Source organism: Pan paniscus, chromosome 11, assembly GCF_029289425.2.
Source record: "Pan paniscus chromosome 11, NHGRI_mPanPan1-v2.0_pri, whole genome shotgun sequence".
NCBI lineage: Eukaryota > Metazoa > Chordata > Mammalia > Primates > Hominidae > Pan > Pan paniscus.
The window spans coordinates 81,422,540-81,444,595 of record NC_073260.2 but is presented as its reverse complement, the minus strand read 5'-3'; the positions used below and the strand labels follow the sequence as shown (position 1 = coordinate 81,444,595).

Sequence of the window (22,056 nt, the reverse complement as noted above, 5' to 3'; positions counted from 1 at the left end):
CCACCCTCATTTACTCTCCCATTTCCCACAACACGCACCCCATACACAATTTTCCATATAATTAACATCTTCCATTACTATAGTATACTTGTTACAATTGATGAACCAATATTGATACATTATGAACTAAAGTCCATAGGATTTTACATTAGGCTTATTCTTTGTGTTGTACAGTTATATGGGTTTTTAATTTTGCAAATTATACTTTATCATTTTTTCTATTATTTTGAAAAATGTTTTCTTTTTTTCTTCTTTTCAATTTTTTTTTAAATTTCAATAGCTTTTGGGGTACAAGTGCTTTTTGGCTACATGGATACTATGCAGCTATAAAAAGAACAAGATCATGTCCTTTGCAAAAACATGGATGGAGCTGGAAGCCATTATCCTTAGCAAATTAATGCAGGAACAGAAAACCAAATGTCACATGTTCTTACTTATAAATGGGAGCTAAATGATGAGAACACATGGACACATAGAAGGGAACAACAGACACTGGGGCCTACCTGAGGGTGGAAGATGGGAAGAGGGAGAGGACCTGGAAAAGTAACTAATGGGTACTAGGCTTAATACTTGCATTATTAAATAATCTGTACTACAAACCCCTGTGACATGAATTTACCTATATAACAAACCTGCACATGTAGCCTTGAACTTAAAAGTTTTTTTTAAAGCATAATCCAGAAAGTTGGGGAATGACTAGATGTCAGTGAAATTCTGTGCTGGACCAGGGCTATGTATAAAAGAAAGTTTTTGAGACATCTCCGAGAAGGTACATTTAGAAGGTATGTTTGAGAACAATAAAGAACTCAGAATTACCTTTAAAGAAAAGAAAATTCGGCTGGGCGCGGTGGCTCATGCCTGTAATCTTAGCACTTTGGGAGGCTGAGGTGGATGAATCACCTGAGGTCAGGAGTTCGAGACCAGCCTGGCCAACATGGTGACACCCTGTCTCTACTAAAAATATAAAAATTAGCTGGGTGTGGTGACATGCCTGTAATCCCAGCTACCTGGGAGGCTGAGGCAGGAAAATCACTTGAACATGGTAGGTAGAAATTGCAATGAGCCAAGATTGCACCACTGCACTCCAGTCTGGGCAACAAAATGAGACTCTGTCTCAAAAAGAAAAAGAAAAAGAGAATTTAAAAAAACCATGGTTCCTATCTTTAAGAGCTGAAAGCACAATATTGATTCCTAGCTGTTTTCTTTCTTTTTGGTATTCTTGTTAAATAATGACTGATATTTTTTTCCTAGCAATAACACATTCAGCAATGGAAAATGCATACTGCATTAGGAAAATCCAATTGAAATCACATGTTAATTTTGTGAATTGGTTCAAAATAATAGTTCTTTTGAGTATCACTCATCAAGTAAAATCAGACTGTCTCTAAAGCATGACATGTGCAAGGAAGTCTCCTCAGAGTTCACTAATCAACAAAAGGGTATGCAGTACCAGCAATCCTAGCAAAAAATGGAGTAATGAGAATGTGCTCGGTAATAGCTGACACATAATTATGGCAATCACATCCAAACTGAATGAAAATAAAGGAAAGGAGAATAGAGGTGTGATCTTCACATTAAAAAGAAATAAAATAATAAGTTAAATCTCATGCAGGAAGAAACTCTCTGATATGGTTTGGCTGTGTCTCCACCCAAACCTAATCTTGAATTGCGGTTTCCATAATCCCCAGGAGTCATGGGAGGGACCTGGTAGAAGGTAATTGAATCATGGGGGCAGTTTCCCCCATGCTATTCCTGTGATAGTAAGTTCTCATGAGATCTGATGGTTTTACAAGGGGCTTCCCTCTTCACTTGGCTCTCATTTGCTCTCCTGCCACCCTGTGAAGAGGTGCCTTCTGACATGACTGTAAGTTTCCTGAGGCCTCCCCAGCCATGTGGAACTGTGAGTCAAATAAACCTCTTTCTTTTATAAATCACCCACTCGCCAGTAGTTCTTCACAGCAGCCTCAGAACAGACTAATACACTCTCCTTATTCCAAGTGCACACAGGCAGCACAGAACAACCCAGACACAGTTGTTTGTGGCTGATTAACAGCTTGACTATCCTGGGTATGAAACCATTTGCTCCTCCATTCTGGGGAGACATAAGTCTTAGGGGACACGCCTGGCTGGTTGGCTTCCTGTTTATTCACAGAATTTTCTTGCTGTAAGGCACATGGTCTGTCCATGACAATTTAGGACAAATGACTTCCACAGGTGATCAGCTGTTCCTCATCTCCTTTGAAATCAGAGAAAGATAAAAGAGCTTAAATGTGAACATGTTGGATCTAAAGGGATGAGAAATTGCTTTGACAGAGAGTTGTCTGATCACAAGGATAGGTTACTAAATTAGATTGTGACACTTGAGAAATATTAACTGAATTGAACTGAACTTCATGAGGGTAATCATATATTCAGAAATGATCTTAATATTGTTAGCCAAAAGATAGCAGTTCTAACATCATACCATTTAAAGAAGGTAGGTGTTTTATGGACGTTACATAAATAATAAGTAATTACACTGGAGAGAGAGAAAAAGAAAGACCCAGAAGTTTAAAAATTGCAACAGTGAAAAATAATCCTTGTATTTTAACAACTTGCTACTCAAAGTGTAGTCTGTGGACCAATGGCATCAGCATTTCCTGGGAGCTTGTCAGAAATGCAGAATGTCAGGTCCCATCTCAGACCTGCTGAATCAAAATCTGCATCTTAACAAGATCCCAAAGAGATCTGTATGACATTGAAGTTTGGACACAGTGATTTAACAGATTCATAGACACTAGAGGGGAAGAGATATTAGAAAAGGTCTTACCTAATCCCCTCATTTTTCAAATTTGAAAACTCATCAAAGTTTCATCTTAAGACAAATGTCAAATGATCAATTAATGTTAGAGTTAAATCTAGATCCTGGCTTGGCACAGTGGCACATGTGTGTAGTCCCAGCTACTTCAGAGGCTAAGGCAGGAGAATTGCTTGAGCCCAGGAGTTCAAAACAAGGCTGGGCAACAAAGCAAGATCCCTTCTCTAAAAGATGATAGATAGATAGATAGATAGATAGATAGATAGATAGATAGATAGATGATAGATAGATAGATAGATAGATAGATAGATAGATAGACAGACAGACAGACAGATCCTACACCAGTGCTCCGTTCACGGTCCATTCTATCAGCCAAGAATTTCCAAGTACCTAATAAAAAATTTTTAGACTACTTTATTAGCCTGTTCCCCACCCCCTCATCATCTAATTTTATATTAGCATTACTAATTAGTTCCAGATTTGATATCTTTAAAACTTTCTCAGAAATTAATCCTCTGTCAAAGAATAAACCTGTTAATAGGACAGATTTACTGAATGCCAGAGTTTGCATTTAAAACATATTATCTCTTCCAGTTATCACAGATGCAATCAAAGGTATGGTGAGAGATTGCTGGAAATGACTAAATGTGTTTCATTTTAAATTGATAACTTTGTAGAGAGGGTGAAAGGATATTGGAGAGGGAAGGAGGAGGAAAACAAGGAAGGTGGGAGGGGACAGCAGGAGTCGGTGGATGATTCTGCTCTGGCATGCCTGTCTGACATCACTGGCTTAACATTTGTATTTCAGTCCATCGCCTGACTAATAACACCATGTAGTGAAATAAAGCACCCATTCTGGAGGTAATTGTTATGTGGTAGAATATAAACAAGCCCCATTCTGCAGTATATTTACCACAGTGCATATTTACGAGTTGGGTTTAATTAAAAGTTGGGAACACTAGAGCTATTTTTTAACTAGATGCCTATTATCTAGTGTCAAATGCTTGGTTTTAATCATGCATTTTATATCATCGTGACCTAGATCACTGCCTGTGACATATGAGATAGTGTGTTGTCTTTCCTGAGAAGATGTAGCAGGGCTTGATGGATGTTTTCTCATTCCTAACCTCATTACTACCAGCTTCCCATCCATCTAATAAAATGCTATGATAGAGAGTGGGAAGGTGCTATAAATCATAATATTCCAGCCGCTTCAAGCAGATTCATTAGAAATGCTGACTATATATCTCACAAACAGAAAGTCAACACACAAAGTAGGTTGCTGCTTCTTCCCAGGATCAAGGCACCCTGTTCCCTGCCTTACCCTCTCCCAGTGGAACAAAGGTTCTTTTTAAATGGCAAAACCCTGCGATTTAATGAAAAACTGGGTAGCCCTCTGTCTTAACATGATTTATCCAAGATAGAATTGATAATACTAGGTTCAGTCTTGTCACATACAATCTGACCATTATTCCTCTGATTGGAAGAGCTGTCAACTTCTAAGTGCTCAAGAAACAGGTACAGTTAAAATGGTTTAGAGTTTGGAGTTTTTGTTACTACATTTTTGCCCTGACAAAGAAAAGGACCCTGTATCTTCTTTGAGATTAAGGTAGAATTTGTTGAAGAGATGAGTAAGAGCTCTGACATTATCATTCCTTCAGGTAATGGGGCATGAAACCTTGGTGAAATCTTTGGCTCCTCCTTCTCTTTTGAGTACTCATTTGTTCATTCATTGAACAAACATTTCATGTGGACCTATATGGTCTAGGCACCATACTAGCTGCCAGGTTACAATCGTCAATAAGACATGGCCTTCCCTCAAGGAGCTTGTACATTAGGTGAAAAAACAGAGTGCAATGGGAACACAAAGGAGGAGGTCCTAAACCCATCTGGAGCAGGGTGGTGGTGGTCAAGGAAGGCTTACAGGAGGATATGAAATCTAAGTTAACTAGAGAAGAGAGGGGAACAGTGTTCCAGAAAGAGAGAGCAGAGCATGTGCAAAGATTCAGAGTTGTGAAAAGGATATCCAAGTTTAGCATAGCTGAGACCAAGAGGTACAAGGAGTGGCAAGAGAAAAAGGAGTTCAGAAGTCATAAAGGATAAACCATGAAGGGCCCTGTATGCTTTTTAAGTAAGTTTAAGTTATTCTGAGAGCAACAGAAAAGCGTTAAACACTTTTAAGCAGACCAGTCACATGGCAGGTTTTGCATTTTACAATCGTCACTCTCTCAACAGTGAGGAATGCATGAGGACGGGGCAGCAGACAGGATTAAATTAGGGAAAATAGCAAGAAAGACAGCAGCAATAAGGTAGGCCTAAGATATGAGAATGGAGAAAGCTAGTAGCAGCTGAGGACTATTTATGAGCTACAGATGACAGGACTAGTAAATGATTTGAACACTCTATCTGGTCACCAAGTCTATTAGTTTTTTGTTTTGTTTTGTTTTGTTCTGTTTTCCAAATGAAGCTTTATTCAGCTGTTTCTATTTGTTCTCTTAGACACTAGGCTATTTCCAAGACGATAAGCCCTGTGCTGTATCCTAAATGACATCCATATCTGGGCTGATCATGATAGTCTCCAATCCATGTTCTACCACAATAAGTTCTCATAGGCCTGTTCTCTGTCCCAGAATCTCCTGTGACTGCCACGTACCTGACCCCACTGTCCATAGCAATAGTTTTTAACCTTCAGTGAATATCTGAATCACTAGGATGCTGGAGTGGAGGGCCTGTGAAAAATGCCGAAAACCAACTTCTATCAAGATAAAATTTCTGATTTAGATATATCGTGGGATCCAGAAATAAATATTTTTGACAAACGCTCAAGACACTAAGGTCGGAAATATATTTTGAGATAATGTCCAGGGTTATGGCCTACAGTTCACAGATCTCTACAATTTCTGCCCACCACACTGTCCTACAGTGTTGACTGTAACTTACGTCTCTGCCCAAATCACTTTCTGTTGTACTCTGGCTTGATTTCTCACCGTAAAAATGACTATGCTATGAGCAACCCCACCTCCATACCTTGAGTCATGTTGTTCTGCCTTTATCCTCTGCTTGTCAGAATTCAGTCCATGTGTGAGGGCTCAGTTTCCATATCTGTAAAGGTCAGTGAACAAATTAGATGGTATTTAAGTTATATTACAAGCTTACTGCTCTATGACTCATTTTAAACCTCATCTCCTCATGAGCCCATCCCTGGTCACTCCAGCCTTCACTGAACTCTTCTTTTTTAACTTGGTCACTCCCTCTTCCTGTCCTCCGCCACATTTAATTATAGCAACTAGTTTATAGCTTATCAAAAGCAGTATAAAATTGGGATTAAGAGCATAGAAACCAGAATCAAATTGACTCAGATCAGGTCCTGGCTTGATCATTTACCAGCTGCATGATATTTGGGAAGTTGCCCTCTTTCTAAACCTCAGCTTCCTTATCTGTAAAATGAGGATAATAAAAGTTTCTGCTTTGTAGAATTATTGCAAAGATTAAATGACATAATCCATTTAAAGCAATTATTATCGTGCTTAGAATTTATTAAGGCATTTTATAAAAGTTGACAAAAATCAGTGTGACAGCCTTGCCTCTGTTTATGACTCTGTTATAAGTAACTTGAAGGCAGGGAGGGCAGCTTCTTTTATATCATTGACCACCTCCCCCAGTCCAAAGCCTGATAGTATCACCTAGGAGATGGACTGATATTTATAGTATTCAAAAATAAAAAGAGCTGGGTGTGGTAGCTCACGCCTGTAATCCAAGCACATTGGGAGGCTGAGATGGGAGGATTGCTTGAGTTTAGGAATTCAAGATGAGCCTGGACAACATAGCAAGACCTTGTCTCTGCTGAAAAACAAATAAACAAACAAACAAAAACAGCTGACCATGGTGGCCTGCAGTCCCAGCTACTAGGGAGGCTGAGATGAGAGAATCACTTGAGCCTGGAAGATTCAGGCAGCAGTGAGGTGTGATCTTGACACTGCACTCCAGCCTGGGCAACAAAGCAAGACCCTGACTCAAATAAATAAATAAATAAATACAAGTGAGTGTAGCACAAATAAATCTTATTACAGACTCAGGTATGTCACATGTCCACATTTTCTTTGTCATCTTCAATCTGATAACAGCTTCACTCTACTGTACTGAAGAAAATTCAGTGTTAGTCATTATTGCCCCTACAGAGAGAAGAGGTCCCAAGGTGTTGTGTAGCACCAAAGCGTCAGGGAATTCTCACACTGTTCACACTGGTCCCTCCTGAGATGCCCAGTGAGCCAGTTCATAAGGTTTCTGTAGGTCACAGGCAGCTTAGCTGCTTCTCTGCCATGCATGGAATATAGGAAACTGGACCACATTTGGAACTCCTAAACTCAGGATGCAACTCCCAGTGCTTCCGTTCATCATCGCTTCTGAGATTTTGTCACCTCTCCAGGACTTTGCCAGAAGTGGGATATGAGCCTCATTCCAAATGGACCTATTATTCTCTTTTGCCATCTCAGCCAAAAGGATGACCCTTCCTGGACTCCCTGCCTTAAAAAATAATTCCCTCTCTCTCTCTCCGTACTTTCAGGGCTACCTAATTACAACTTAAATGGGGTAATGACTTTAATAAGTTTAGGATTCTGCTCTCAACCCTACCAAAAGAAAAAAAAAACCACTCTCTGAGGCAGGGGATTATTAAAGGCCTGGTCCCCCATGTGAAGTGAGGAAAGAAAAAAAATGAAGGGATCATAAGCACAAAATAATATTTTAATAAACTATCCCTCCCAAAAAGCCAAGAGGAATCACTTTGCGCCAACACAGAAGGATCAAAGCACAAAATAAAGTGATGCTGGAATGCTGACAGCATATTCCTCTCTTGAGTCAGATGAGACCTTTTCTCTAAAGGTTTGGCCTTGAGAAAAAGAATGGGCCTTTGGTCCAGATTAGGATTCCCTGTCTTCTGTCCAAATTTTAGGGAATTTTTGGATTGTTACACTAAGAGTGCCATCCATGCAAGCAAAGCACATCTTGCCTCTTGAAAGAACAAAGGCCCGTAGAGGCCATAAAAATTGCTCATAAGTCTTCTTACACATCAAAGGACTCTTAACAACAACATGCAGATGACTAAGTGAAAGTAAATCAGGAACATATGGATTAAGATTCTCTTGAAATACACATGGGTTTAGAAACTAGGTGAAGAAGGAATTGCTTAGGGCCAAATGCATCTTGGATATTCTAAATACATGTGTGTGGTTACCACCACTAACATCCACCCACCCACCCTCACATGCACACTTAGAAATATTTGTTGCATGAATTAGAGACCTAGAAAATGTTAAGACTCCTAGAGATCACACATCATGGGAGAGTCATAGCTATTTACCCGAGGTTAGATTAATTCAACAAATGATTTTTCTTATGTTTTCAGCAAAGGGGAAAAAGGAAGAAAAAGTTTGTTGTTAATTCAAAATAAACAACAAAAACTTTTTATTTGGTTTCTGATTTCAAGAACAAATATATATCTACTTTGTTGGGCTGAGTTTCCCTAACTATAAAACATAGGAAGTGGAGTGATTGATCTCAGAAATACTTGAAAATGTCTTTACCCATGGACCTGTTTTTCATCTGCTTATTTTTCCTTGTTCTTCCTTTTCTAACAGGACCATATGCAAATTTTTATAGCAATAATAAAAAGACCTGAAAGTTTAGCTTTAACATGTCTCACACACAAGCCTGGCCCCAGGAAAAACCCAAAGTAGGTGAAAAGGAGCCTTGGGTTACCCACCCACTCCCTTTTTTCTGCCTCTCTTCTCTTGGAACAGTGATACAAACGCCACACCCCAGCAGCTTAAAGCAGCCCATCAGAAAACCCACACTATCTCTTTCATAAATTAGTGGTACTGTAAGGCTTTTCAGAAAATTGATTAGTGACACATTCAGGAACACTAAGACCTAAGTCTGAAATTACGAGTTTAGGAATTGGAGGGAGTAAGGTAAGATATGTTATTACATATCCTTGTTAATAAAGTGAGAGAAAAAGTTACTACCAGTATCAGGCAGATTAAATATGTACTGAAGACTTCTTTCCAAATCCAGTTTTCTCATTCATAACATTCCGGCTATCCTAAACCTGAATCAACACATTATAAGAAAGCCTATTTGGCTTCTGAGGAGGAAGCAGAGACATTTATGTACTAAAACTATTATTCAGCAGCTCTCTAATTCCATTGTGACTATTTTAATACAATTGCAGTTATTTCACAATCATCCATTTCTAGAGTGTGAATGAAGCAGATAATAATTCAGTTCTGCATTTGAAACTGAGGTCTAAGCTCTCTCCGAGAGTCAATGATATTATGAGGTCGGTGCAAAAGTAATTATAGTTTTGCCATTTTAATTGTGGCAAAAAACCACAATTACTTTTGCACCAAAAGTAATTAGAACCTATATCAGTTCTGAATGTAGAACTTAGTTTTAACTTAATGACATACGTAAACCCAGACACAGTGCTAATTCAAAACCATTGACTCTACCAAGATGCATGATCTATACGTGATGGTTTTCTGAAACCTGAGAAAATTGCTTCTAACATACGGATCCCAATTACTGTGGATGAAATTTCATGGCATAAATATTCTAACGAACTTAAAATAAACTAACATGGTCTTCCCTTTACCAGGTAAACCATGTTAGTTTTTCCCATAATATGCTCCCATACCACCTTGTACTTCCTTATTGTAACACTGAAAACTGTAAGATCTAAGAAGAGAGGGTGATTATCTTGTTATCAATCGTATTTTAGAGCCTAGACAGTGCATGACATAAATAATAAATATTTGCTGAATATACATTACAAATACATAAATTTTATTTCAGAGCTCTGTTACTTTAATTGGTACTAAATAATTTTTGCTAATTCTCCCAACAACCTAGCCATCTCTGTCCTTCTAGTTTACAAACATCATAATTAAATATTAGATTTGGTTCCTTTGTGTCTTCAAAGGGCACTGTAAGGCATTTATTTTATCCTCTCCATGTTTGATTTGAGAGAGCAGCACTAATTTTATTTCATAGATGACAAGCCTGGGGCAAAATCTTCTATATCTGGTCCCAGGAAACAAACACAATCTCTGAATAATAAAAGTGAAAGTGGGGCCGGGCTCAGTGGCTCATACCTGTAATCTCAGTGCTTTGGGAGGCCAACGTGTTAGGACTGCTTGAGGCCAGGAGTTCAAGACTAGTCTGGGCAACATAGGGAGAGCCTGTTTCTACTAATAAAAAAAAAAAAAAAATTAGCTGGGCAGGCTACTGTAATCCTAGCAACTTGGGAGACTGAAGCAGGAGAATCTCTTGAGCCTGGTAGTTTGAGCCTGCAGTAAGTTGTGATCACACCATTGCACTCGAGCTTGGGCAATAGAGCAAGATCCTATCTCTAAAATAATTAATAATTTTTTTAATGAAGGAGAGAACTCAAGAAATCTTGATTTTTAATTTCATTTGTAATTTCTTATAAGGAAGAGAATCTTAAAATGCTTCCTGTGGAGGCCAAGCTTTGAGGATGTGCCTTTGCAGACACACAAACAAAATTAAAATCTGACAATGAAAATGCACTTAAAGAATCATCCAAAGTAAAAAAAAAAAAATAGAATAATAAATACAGATAGAGAAGCATACTGTAACACTGAGGTGGTCAAGGTGGAGTTTACTAAAGCCTGCTCTGTTGGCATTCCAAAGCATGTTATGACGGCACGGAGCAGAATAATAAAATTTGTATCCTTATGTGAAAAATAAAATTCAGATAAAAAAGAAGGTACATGAAGAAGTAATTTAAAGTCCCCCATTAGTGCATTTCTTCACAAATCAATTGGCCAGAGATAAAAGGTATTGCAGAGCTTTCCTTGCTCATTTTTATATAACTTCATGGAAGAAAAGATAGATGTGTTACTTTGTAAAAACACTGTACACAGACAAAATAGAAAAAAATGTTAAGCATTTAGTCCCATTTTTAATATAGCATCAGTCTGAAAAATGATGTGACACACAGGAGCTAAAGCTTGTATTAAAATGGTTACTAAAGGCCGGGCACGGTGGCTCACATCTGTAATCCTAGCACTTTGGGAGACCAAGGCGGGTGGATCACGAGGTCAGGAGATCGAGACCATCCTGGCTAACATGGTGAAACCCCGTCTCTAATAAAAATAAAAAATTAGCCGGGCATGGTGGCGGGTGCCTGTAGTCCCAGCTACCGGGGAGGCTGAGGCAGGAGAATGGCATGAACCCGGGAGGCGGAGTTTGCAGTGAGCCGAGATTGAGCCACTGCACTCCAGCCTGCCTGGGTGACAGAGCAAGACTCCGTCTCAAAAAAAAAAAAAAGAAAGAAATAAAATGGTTACTAAAAGCCGGGTGCAGTGGCTCACGCCTGTAATCCCAGCACTTTGGGAGGCTGAGGTGGACAGATCACGAGGTCAGGAGTTTGAGGCCAGCCTGACCAACATGGTGAAATCCCATCTCTACTAAAAATACAAAAATTAGCTGGGCATGGTGGCATGTGCCTGTAATCCCAGCGACTCAGGAGGCTGAGGCAGGAGAATCGCTTGAACCCAGGAGGAAGAAGTTGCAGTGAGCGGAGACTGCGCCACTGCACTCCAGCTTGGGTGACAGAGCAAGTCTTTGTCTCAAAAAAAAAAAAAAAAAAGGTTACTAAAATATATTCAACTATGTATTGTGTAGATGAGCCCTGATGCTGTATGCCAGGATATTCAAATAGAGCTGGACAAGCCACACAAATAAATGTTCTCTTTATATTTTCTAGTTTGGGAATTATCTGTGATTCTAATGGCCTAGAATAGTATAATTCACATTTCGTAGGGAACCTAACTAGGTATGTTAATCAAAATAAGCACATGTATTATATGATTATTTCAAATGAAAATGCAGATGTATGTTTGTTTATAAAATAAACCTCATTAACTAAGCATATTCCAAACACAATATGATTCCACTACCTGATATCTTTAATAAGTGGAACAAGTTCAGTTTGGCATGTTAGGGTTATAATGTCACAGGACTTACAACTACAGATATTTTATGGGGAATGACACAAACTAAGTCTTTGAATATAATATGCTAAGCATAAATATCTGTAAAACTGACTGGTGGAAAATTTTTGAATTTCTAACAAGCAAAGGCACTAAAATATGTAAAGTATATAAATTACTATTTTAAATATTTCTTGATGATATAAAGAATATTAGAAACATATATCCCTATAAAAGAAGTGAATATGACTGACTTAGGCACATGAGCATGAACTTACTCTTAGTTGGAAGCTTACTAATGATAGTGTATGACAGTTCATATACTTTGGCATTGATTTAACTTTGGTGTTAACAGTTTCTACCACCTCTTTCAAGGTTTTGATTCAGTTCAATTGAAAATACTTCTGAAATTGCAAAACAGACCATTTAAACACTGGTACGACTTGTAAGCATTTAATTGTAACATTCCAACATTGTCAAAACAAATAAAATATAAAAATAAATTCAATGATGAGACTGATAAAAACTTCAATTGCTATTTACAATCCCAGTTTTAAAGTTCAGGTGTTATTCCAAATATCCAGATTGTTCTCATTGATTTATTTATAATAAGTTAGTGTTATGAATTACATGCATAAAATAATTTTATACATATACATATGAAAAATATATACCTTGTAATTTGCAATTCCACATAATATTTCAGTCTTTAAGGGTTTATAATTGATAAAAAATGATTGAAAACCACTAACCTGACCAAAACTCCTCTTTTGACAGATGATGTAAGGAAGGTTGGAAGACTAAAATCTGTGAAATGTCAGTGAGTTAGTGTTTCTGGGCTTCTCCAAGTCTTTAATATGCAAAAGTAATTGTGAATTTCCACAAAGGATGCTATTCTATTGTCTTAGTTTGGGATCCCCCAGAAGCAGACCGTAAGAAGAGGATTCAAATGCTAGTGGTATTTGCAGGAGGTGCAGAAAACAAGGGTAGGGAATGGAAAAGTGAAAAAGGAAGAAAAGACAAGCAATCAAGGGTGTGTTATAAAGTCAGCAGGTACTGAGGACAACTGGAGCATAATTCCACAGGGAAATGCTGGGACACAGGTTAGAATCTCTACCTTAGATCTATTCCATCTGAGGGGCAAGAAAGCTCCGGATTTATATAAAAACTGCTGTCAGGCATTGGAAGGGTTTTGCCCCAGAAGTGGGTGAATTCTGGGTACTTCCAGCACAGGCAGTGGGAAGTCAGCTCCAGCATGGAAGTGGGAAGTCCTGAGGAATCCCTGCAGAGCTAAGAGTAGCTGCTACAAGTCAATAGTGTTTCCCAAACTCATTTGATGACAGAACTTGTTTATTTATGCAGCCCTAAATAACTTCCATGAGAACTTCAACGTTTTAGAAACACTACAGTCATACAGTGGTCTAATGAATCCTATAATATAAATAGTGTTTTCATACATATTATCTAACTTGTGTCTCAGAAACCTATGTATTATTATCTCCATTGTACAGATGAGAAAAACTGAGGTCTAGATGGGTTAATGGTTATTGGTACACCCAGGGAGCAAACAAGCTTCTGGTTTCAAGACTCAAATTATTAAGAACATGAAACTTGCTTCTTTTAGAAAATGCACTATCAAGTAACACATAAAAGCCTAACATTTAGAGTAATTTTTGTCTTTTTATTCATGAAAGCCTTCACAAAGAACTTTTGTTCTAATAAATGACCCCACCACCACTACCATATACACAGTTCTAGAAAACTAGTAAATTTAAAATTACTTTTCAGACAACTTTGAATTCCATGGTTATTGCAGAGACGCTGAAGCTTGCTGTCACTTCTATGTACTATGCTGTCTACAGTATTACTGATAGGTACCTGAGATAGCCTTATAAATTTAAGCTTTTATGTGGCTTCTATATTTTGCAGTATAGGATCACAATTTATAATGATATGATGTATTGTTATAGAAATTGTCAGCTAGCAAAGTCTAAATATATTTTAAAGATTTGCAGTTTCTATCTGAACCACAGGAAAACAAAACGTCTTCAAAAGCATATAGCTCTATGATTTGAGTCTTTTAAAACTAATATCTGAGTACTTGCTAGCAGGGCTATGTGCCCAGCCCTGCTCTAAGTAATTTACAGGTACTAACTCATTTGTCCTCAGAACAGCCCTCTGAGGTTAAATTATCATCTACCTATGTGACAAATAAGAAAACAGGAAAAATGAAATTAGGTAACTTTCTAACTTATACAGTTTATAAGTGGTAACGACAAGATCTGAGCTCACAAAATCTAGCTTCATAAGCCACACTCAGAGCTTTGACTAACTAGACTTACCACAAAATTGCTCAGTGTATTGGCCCACTAAGAATTACTCAGATTTGCATTCTTATTTGATCAAGGTAAAGAAAATTATTTCCAAAACTTCTAAACAATCATTATTAGATAAAACATCATTTAAATGTATGTTTACATTTTGCATAATTACTTCCAACAGACTTTACCTGAGCTATCTTAAGTAGAATTTTAATTTCCTGAGTTATCCCTAACATTTTATTCTCAAGAGCTTATTAAAAATTTCACTTACTGAAATAAAATCTTCACATGCATGGTCAGAGTTGCATATGGAAAATGAGAGAGAGGGAGTTCAAGAGAGAGAATACAGATTCTCAGACCTAACTTGAAAGTGTTAATAAGTTGAAAGTCATTCCTGCTAAACTAAAGCAATGGACGTTATTCTGAACACAAGTATATCTTTATTTAACAGATGTTCATCTGAAAGTGTTTCCTGTTGGTTTGAGATACGAGAAGTCACATATTAACTGTTTTTTGTAATTGTTTCCCCATTGACTCAACCTTCTAATGTGCTTTACGTCCTTTCTGAGTGACTGAGGACGTAGATGAAACTTTAAACCTGGAAGTACAGTAGCAAACCTTTGTAAACCAAAGCTTCCTTTAAGAATAGTGAAAATGGCCAGGCACAGTGGTGGCTCATGCCTGTAATCCCAGCACTTTGGGAGGCCGAGGAGGGCAGATCACGAGATCAGGAAATCGAGACCATCCCGGCTAACACGGTGAAACCCCATCTCTACTAAAAATACAAAAACAAAATTAGCCAGGTGTGGTGGCAGGCACCTGTAGTCCCAGCTATTCGGGAGACTATGGTGGGAGAATGGCGTGAACCCGGGAGGCGGAGCTTGCGGTGAGCCAAGATCGTGCCACTGCACTCCAGCCTGGGCGACAGAGCGAGACTCTGTCTCAAAAAAAAAAAAAAAAGAAAAAAACGAATAGTGATAACATTGTTAGTTGGACAAAGCAGAAATAAGCAGAAAAGAAGCCTTGATGAGAATCCTATAGCCCTACAACACTATACATGAGAGTAAGGAGGCTGCTAATAGAAGGGTTTGGGAAAAAGCACCTTTCAAGAATATGGAAAGAAACACTGAAAGACTCCAGACACCAATGCGTGAAAGGCTCATGACTCCAAGATCTCTCAAATAAAACTATATCAGCATTGAGATAAACATGCACACTGTAGTTGAAAAATCAATAAAGGGAAACAACATAAATTACAGGGTGATGAGGTCACTACTTATGCAGTGACATCATGTCAGTAAATGACTTCAATATTAACATCAGTGATTGCACCAGCATTCTACCAACTCAACTGATACAACCCATCCTACAACTGCTCATAGGTCTAATGAGTTGCCAAAATCACCAAGGACCAGACACAGCATGGGGAACTGATTACTTCTGAGAGGAATGAAAAAGGTAGTTCAATGTTCAGTCAATGCAGTTAATTTGCACTCTGCTTCTCAAGAAAAAAAAAAGACAAACAAATAGTTATCTAAATATGTAGATAATGTAAAGTGATTACAAATGTGAACAGGCTTTTATTGTGTGTGTGTGTGCACGGGCATGTGTGTGTGTGCTCAATGTGAGATTTCAAGCTTAAAAAATATTCTTTATATGTGCATTTGAATATCTGTTTTATTAGTATGTGGTCATGGATGGGTGTTCTTTTAGTTCTTACAGCAATTTAAATCTTCAAAGTGACATCAAAAGGAGCTAAGTTGTTCTCTGGCAGAACTTTTTAATAGCTGATATGGTTTGGCTATGTCCCCACCCAAATTTCGACTTGAATTGCATCTCCCAGAATTCCTGCGTGTTGTGGGCAGGTCCCAGGGGGAGATAACTGAATCATGGGGGCTGGGCTGGTCTTTCCCATGCTATTCCCGTGATAGTCAATAAGTCTCACAAGATCTGATGGGTTTATCAGGGGTTTCTCCTTTTGCTTCTTCCTCATTCTGTCTTGCCACTGCCATGTAAGAAGTGGCCTTTCACCCTCTGCCATGATTGTGAGACCTTCTCCAGCCACGTGGAACTGTAAGTCCAATTAAACCTCTTTCATTTATAAATTGCCCAGTCTTGTGTATGTCTTTATCAGCAGCATGAACTAATACAATAGTCTACTAATGGCTCATTCAAATATAGGCAATTTGTACTCACAAATATGAATGCAAATGTTTGAAGCCACATGGGCATGTTTGAGAAGCCATACATTAGCTGACACGATTTTTAAAAAATCATTTTGGTATTTCAATATCAACTAGTCTGAAGCCAAATTGACCAAATATTAAGACAGAAGAGTATCTGAAGGATAAGACATGTTTCACGGCTTTTTGAAAACAATGACCGAAAAAGCATCACTTGGTTGAAGTTTCTGTGTCTGACTAGTCAAAAGGAAATTAGATAGCCACTCCCATTTTATGATATTGACAGACAGATCTTATTATATATAAGAATAAATACATCTTCGTTCCTGAACCTGAGGAGCTTCCACTCCATCTGCAGGGATGAAAACAAGTTACATCTCACTTGATAAAAATCCTACAGCCTTATAACACTTCATCTGAGGAAAAGGAGGCTGTTAATGGAAATGTTTGTAAAAAATTGTCTTTTAAGAATATGAACAAAAGCACTGAATGAAAGACTCCAGACACCAAGGCATAAAAGGCCCATGATTTAAGACCTCTCAATTCTCAAATTTTGGAAATGATTCAGCGGCAAACAGAGGAGACAGAACATAACTGAACCTTCAAGCATAATTATAGATAAGTAACCAGGGAAAAATAAGTTACTCAAAGTAAAAGAACAGCATGGGAATGGGTATGGCAGGTAGGAATGGGGAGAGAATGGGGAATAGTTCCTTGTGATAGTAAATGAGAGATGATATTGGAGAATCATGGAAATGTGTTTGAATAGGTTACACAAAATTAATCCAAAATCATGGATGGTAAAGTTTCCGTTGTTCCAACCATTAGAAAAACCTGTTGTATTCTGAATCACCAATGATCAAAAAAAGGCTTAAAGGTTTATTTTCGTTGTTTCTTTATGTCCTATTACTCCTTTCTTACTAAAATATATTCTTTCATTGAGAATCTGTGAGTGGTAGAGTTTAACAGACTTTTTGCAGGGTGGAGTACTGTATTAGTCTGTTCTCACATTGCTATGAAGAAATACCCAAGACTGGGTACTTAATAAAGAAAATAGGTTCAATTGACTCACAGTTCTCGATGGCTGGGGAGACCTCAAGAAGCTTACAATCATGGCAGAAGGCACCTCTTCACAGGGCAGCAGGAGAGAGAATGAGTGCCAGCAAGGGAAATGCCAGATGCTTATAAAACCATCAGATTTCATGAGAACTCACTCATTATCACAAAAACAGTACAGGGGAAACTGCCCCCATGATTCAATTACCCCGACTGGGTCCCTCCCCCGACACATGAGGATTACGGGAACTACAATTCAAGATGAGACTTGGGTGGGAACACAACCAAACCATATCAAGATTGTCTTTTTTGTCTTTGAGATTTCTTTTATTTGTTTTTTGTAGTAGTGTTTGGGGTTTAGTTTGGCAGGGGGCATCTAAAATTTTTTTATTTTCTCTTTTTCTTGAATGGTACTTTATCAGAGTACCGTGGGAGCTTCCAGTGTCCAGTACAGCATGTAAGGAGCTTGGAATTCATCACCTCTACCAATATAACAAGAAAAAAGCTGAATAAAATCAAAATCAACAACTCTCTTTAGAACCATCAGAGAATTAAGGTAACAAAAAATCACTGCCTCCAAAATTGAGGAGACAGGCAGATAGAGAAAACCAAACCTTCCCAGGGTAGAAACCTCTGCAGAAAGTAGTGCCAGTTTAGGAAAACCTAAACTGTAATTAAATTGCTAGAGGCTCAGTGTGGACAAGTTTGAGAGTTAAGAACTAAGGGGTGCCCAGTCTTAGGGTAGTCCCCACACTTACATGGGTTTTGTCTTCAAGAATCCTACTAGGTTCTCATAATAAAGATTGGAGAAAAATCCTCTTGTGCTGGAGGAAGGGAAATGTAGCCATTTTGAAATGCCTGGAGTGCTCTCTTCTCTGCTCTCAAGAGAAGCTATTTTACCAGAGAGTTAAAACTATTTTAACTGATCTGGAAAAAGGAGAATACCTAACTCCAGCCCCAACCCCCACCGCTTTCCCTGCCAAACTTCCTGTCCTACCTAAAGGGGAAAAAACAAAACTAAACTAAAAAGCATTTGTGAAGGTCACAGTCCAGGGGCACAGGCTCACTAAAAGACTGAGACATATTTATAGGACTGTAAGCCACTTCCCCTCCTCCCTGCTCACCAACACATCTATAGGATTCCCGTTAATCATAGGGAAATACAACTGAAAGAACTGTCCATCTCAGATGTTATCTAAGAAGTCTCTACGGAAAGGCAAAGACAACAGAGAAGACAAAAATACAGGTACATGAGGAAATTTGAGCCTCTGAAACCTATTGCTAGAGCAAACAGTAAACAGTTCACACAACTTAACCTCTAGTCAGGTAAACATATAACCTCACACTAAAGGCCTATTTATTTCAGTTACTTTTACTTATACATCATGCTTTCAACAAAAAATACCAGGCATACTAAAAGTTGAGAAAACACAGCATGAAGAGACATCAGAACTAACTCACACATGGCAGAGATGTTGGAATTATCAGAGAAGACAGGCAATTTAAAACAACTATTCTAAACTGACATTTGAACACATTATTCCATTGTTTTCTTTCCTTTATTGTGGTAGTTATATACACTTTCACCTTAATCATTGTTTCTTTTGTAGGTAATCTGTTTTTTTTTTCTCTGTAGTAGCCATTACATTTTTTTCTTTGTTTTTTTGTGTGCTATAGTTTTTCTATGATATTTCCAGGTATGGATTAATTTATGTTGTCAGAACTTGTGTCTCTTAAAATAAAAATGATATGTTTGATCACTTCTGGAAAATTCTAACCCAAAGCTCTTTGAATGTTAGATTCTCTCCTTCTAAAATTTCTTTTAGACATGTTGGAACTTCTTATTCTACCCTACATATTTGTAAACCTCTCTTCTATATTTTCCATATCATTTTCATCTGAAATGTAATCAACCTAATTTCTTCAGATTGATCTTTCAGTCCATTCTCTCTTAAATTATGTATGATCTGATGTTTAATCTATCTGGTTTTATTTTATAACAATGATTATATTTTATGTCCTTAAAAGTTATTTTTAAAAATATTTTGCAGATATACTACTTTTATGTAATAGCTTCTTCTTTTCTTATACTTAGGTATATATGCTGCATCTGCTGATTCTCAATTATAATTGTAACCTCAAGTTTTTTGTAACTTTTCCGAGGTCATCTTCAACCTGAGTTTTTCTATGTGAATTCTATATAACCTGAATTGGGAATCTCCCTCCAAGCTGACTCTGTTTGTCTATGCCAGGTGCTCTGGGGCTAATATTAGCTGAGGGCCAACCTTTATGTTCACTATTCAACTGGAGTTTCCTCACCATGCTGGTAACATAAAATCAGACTCTAAATAAAACTTCTTTTTAAACAGAGATCCTAGGCAAAGGATTTTTGTCATTTCTCTGGGTCAGTGAGCAGAATCTTAAAATTTCAGCCTTTAGCTATTAACAGTTATATAATATCTGCTCTTCATCTTCCTCCAAACCAGGACTGTTGTAGCACTGGTTCATGAACTTACTATGGACTTACTGCTTTTTTTTTTCTGGCATCTAGTGATTTTCCTTTCTTACTTACTGACCACATAATAAATTTTTAAAGGAAATTGTTGTATTTGTCTTATTGTGTTGAAGGGTTTACAATGATAGAGTTTTTATATTGGCTTAGACCACATCTTTCTAGAAGTGCTAAAGTATCTTTTAACTCAGATCTCAAAATGACTTTAATCCTCTGCCATATGCAAGAGAACAACCTTCGGAAAATACAGGGAAGATACATCTGTGGCTTTTTTCTGTCTATTCTAAGAATCCAAACTCAAGGATTGAGACTAAACTCACACAGTAGTTTATCTATATATAGGTAAGAAGGTAGATGCACTAAGGGACCTGTTACTACATGAATTACAAAAGTGGAAATGGTGCTCCTTGGGCTACCAGGAATCCCAAATACAAGTGTTTATACAAGCCTCATCTCTAAAATAGAAATAACAGTAGGACCTGCCTTTTTAGAGCTATAGTCAAGGATGATATAAAAAATATTAAGTAACCAGTGAATATTGGCACCAGCCACTAAGAACCAGAGGGAAGAAATCAGTCTAAGCCATACCACTGCTTATAGGTGAATGTCTTAGTTGAGATATGTAGATAGCAGAAGCAAAACATTGCCCATTGTGTCTGACACAGAGCTAGCACTCAATAAATATGACCTATTATTATTAGCCTATTTTTAAAGAAGAAATTAAACTTGGAGTTACAGAGGAAAGAATTCGGACCTGGAATTAGATGAAATGTAGTAAAAGCAAGTTGGAAAAAAACAAGGTTGGGTAGAGTCCTGCATAAATACCTCCAAACACATGACTGAAGTTCTTAGTTCATTTTTATTAACTGGTAGGTAAATGGAGCAAGGGAGCTATATTGGCCCAGAGAACAAAAGTCAGGTCAGCAATGCCCAGAAAGGATAATTGACTCACCCAATGTCACGTAGTAGTTCAAGGACATAACCAGAAGAATTGGGGTTTCCTAATTCTTATTTTATCACATTAAAATCCCTCCACAATATAATACTTCTTTATATTTATATAGATTTTTGTTTGACAGCTTCCAAACATTTTGACATGAACTATCTCATTTTTGGTGATCGATGAATAAACAAACAAATGTACTAGCCTTCAGAGGAAAAAAAATAGCAATACAGTTGGATTTGAAATCCACTTTGGGATAATCCAAATTTAAAGACTGTGTTGTTTTAAATGCCACAGTTCAAGAACCAGGCAAGTTCAATATATACCAATGCAAATATGTTAGATGCAGTGCAGATAGTTGCCATGGTAATCTCCATATGATGGATGGATGGATAGATTTTTTTGTTTAGAGCTTCTGGAAACAAAAATGCCACACAACACAAAAATTGCTTGAAATCATATCTCACAAAAGAATCTTTTTCCTAGTAATAGTCAGAACACATCAAAAAGAACTTATCTGTAGGCATGGATTCATCAGTTAAGACTCTGACTTGGTTTTCTGCTTTTATGAAATGGAAAATAAATATCAGAAAATAGTGGTTAAAAGCCTAGACTCCACAGCACTTTGGGAGGCCGAGGCGGGTGGATCACGAGGCCAAAAGATCAGGCCATCCTGGCCAACATGGTGAAACCCCGTCTCTACTAAAAATACAAAAATTAGCTGGGCATGGTGGCGTGTGCTGGCAGTCCCAGCTACATGGGAGGCGGAGACAGGAGAATCACTTGAACCCAGGATGCAGAGGCGGAGGTTGCAGTGACCTGAGATCGTGCCACTGCACTCCAGCCTGGTGACAGAGTGAGACTCCGTCTCAAAAAAAAAAAAAAAAAAAAAGCCTAGACTCTGGAACCCAGAATCCTGGCTCCATCACCTCTTAGCTTTGGTCCTCAGGCAAGTTGCTTGACCTCACTGTGCCTTTGTTCCATGTGTAAAATGGGTATATAACAGAACATGCTCCATAAGCTTACTGTAAGAATTGAATGAGCTGGTGCATGCAAAAGTCTTATGAAAGTGCTTGGCCGGGCGCGGTGGCTCACACCTGTAATCCCAGCACTTTGGGAGGCCGAGGTGGGCAGATCACGAGGTCAGGAGATAGAGACCATCCTAGCTAACACCGTGAAACCCTGTCTCTACCAAAAATAGAAAAAATTACCCGGGCGTGGTGGCGGGCG

The 22,056-nt window shown here is 38.0% G+C and overlaps 1 long non-coding RNA gene across 1 annotated transcript in view; it reads right to left on the bottom strand.

Annotated features, from left to right (window-relative positions):
- Positions 1–22,056, bottom strand: part of LOC134728543 (uncharacterized) — a 747,936-nt gene that overhangs the window by 500,580 nt on the left and 225,300 nt on the right. Inside the window, exon 2 of the long non-coding RNA XR_010109059.1 lies at positions 5,825–5,899. This is a non-coding gene — a long non-coding RNA (uncharacterized LOC134728543). The remainder of the gene's footprint in view (positions 1–5,824; positions 5,900–22,056) is intronic.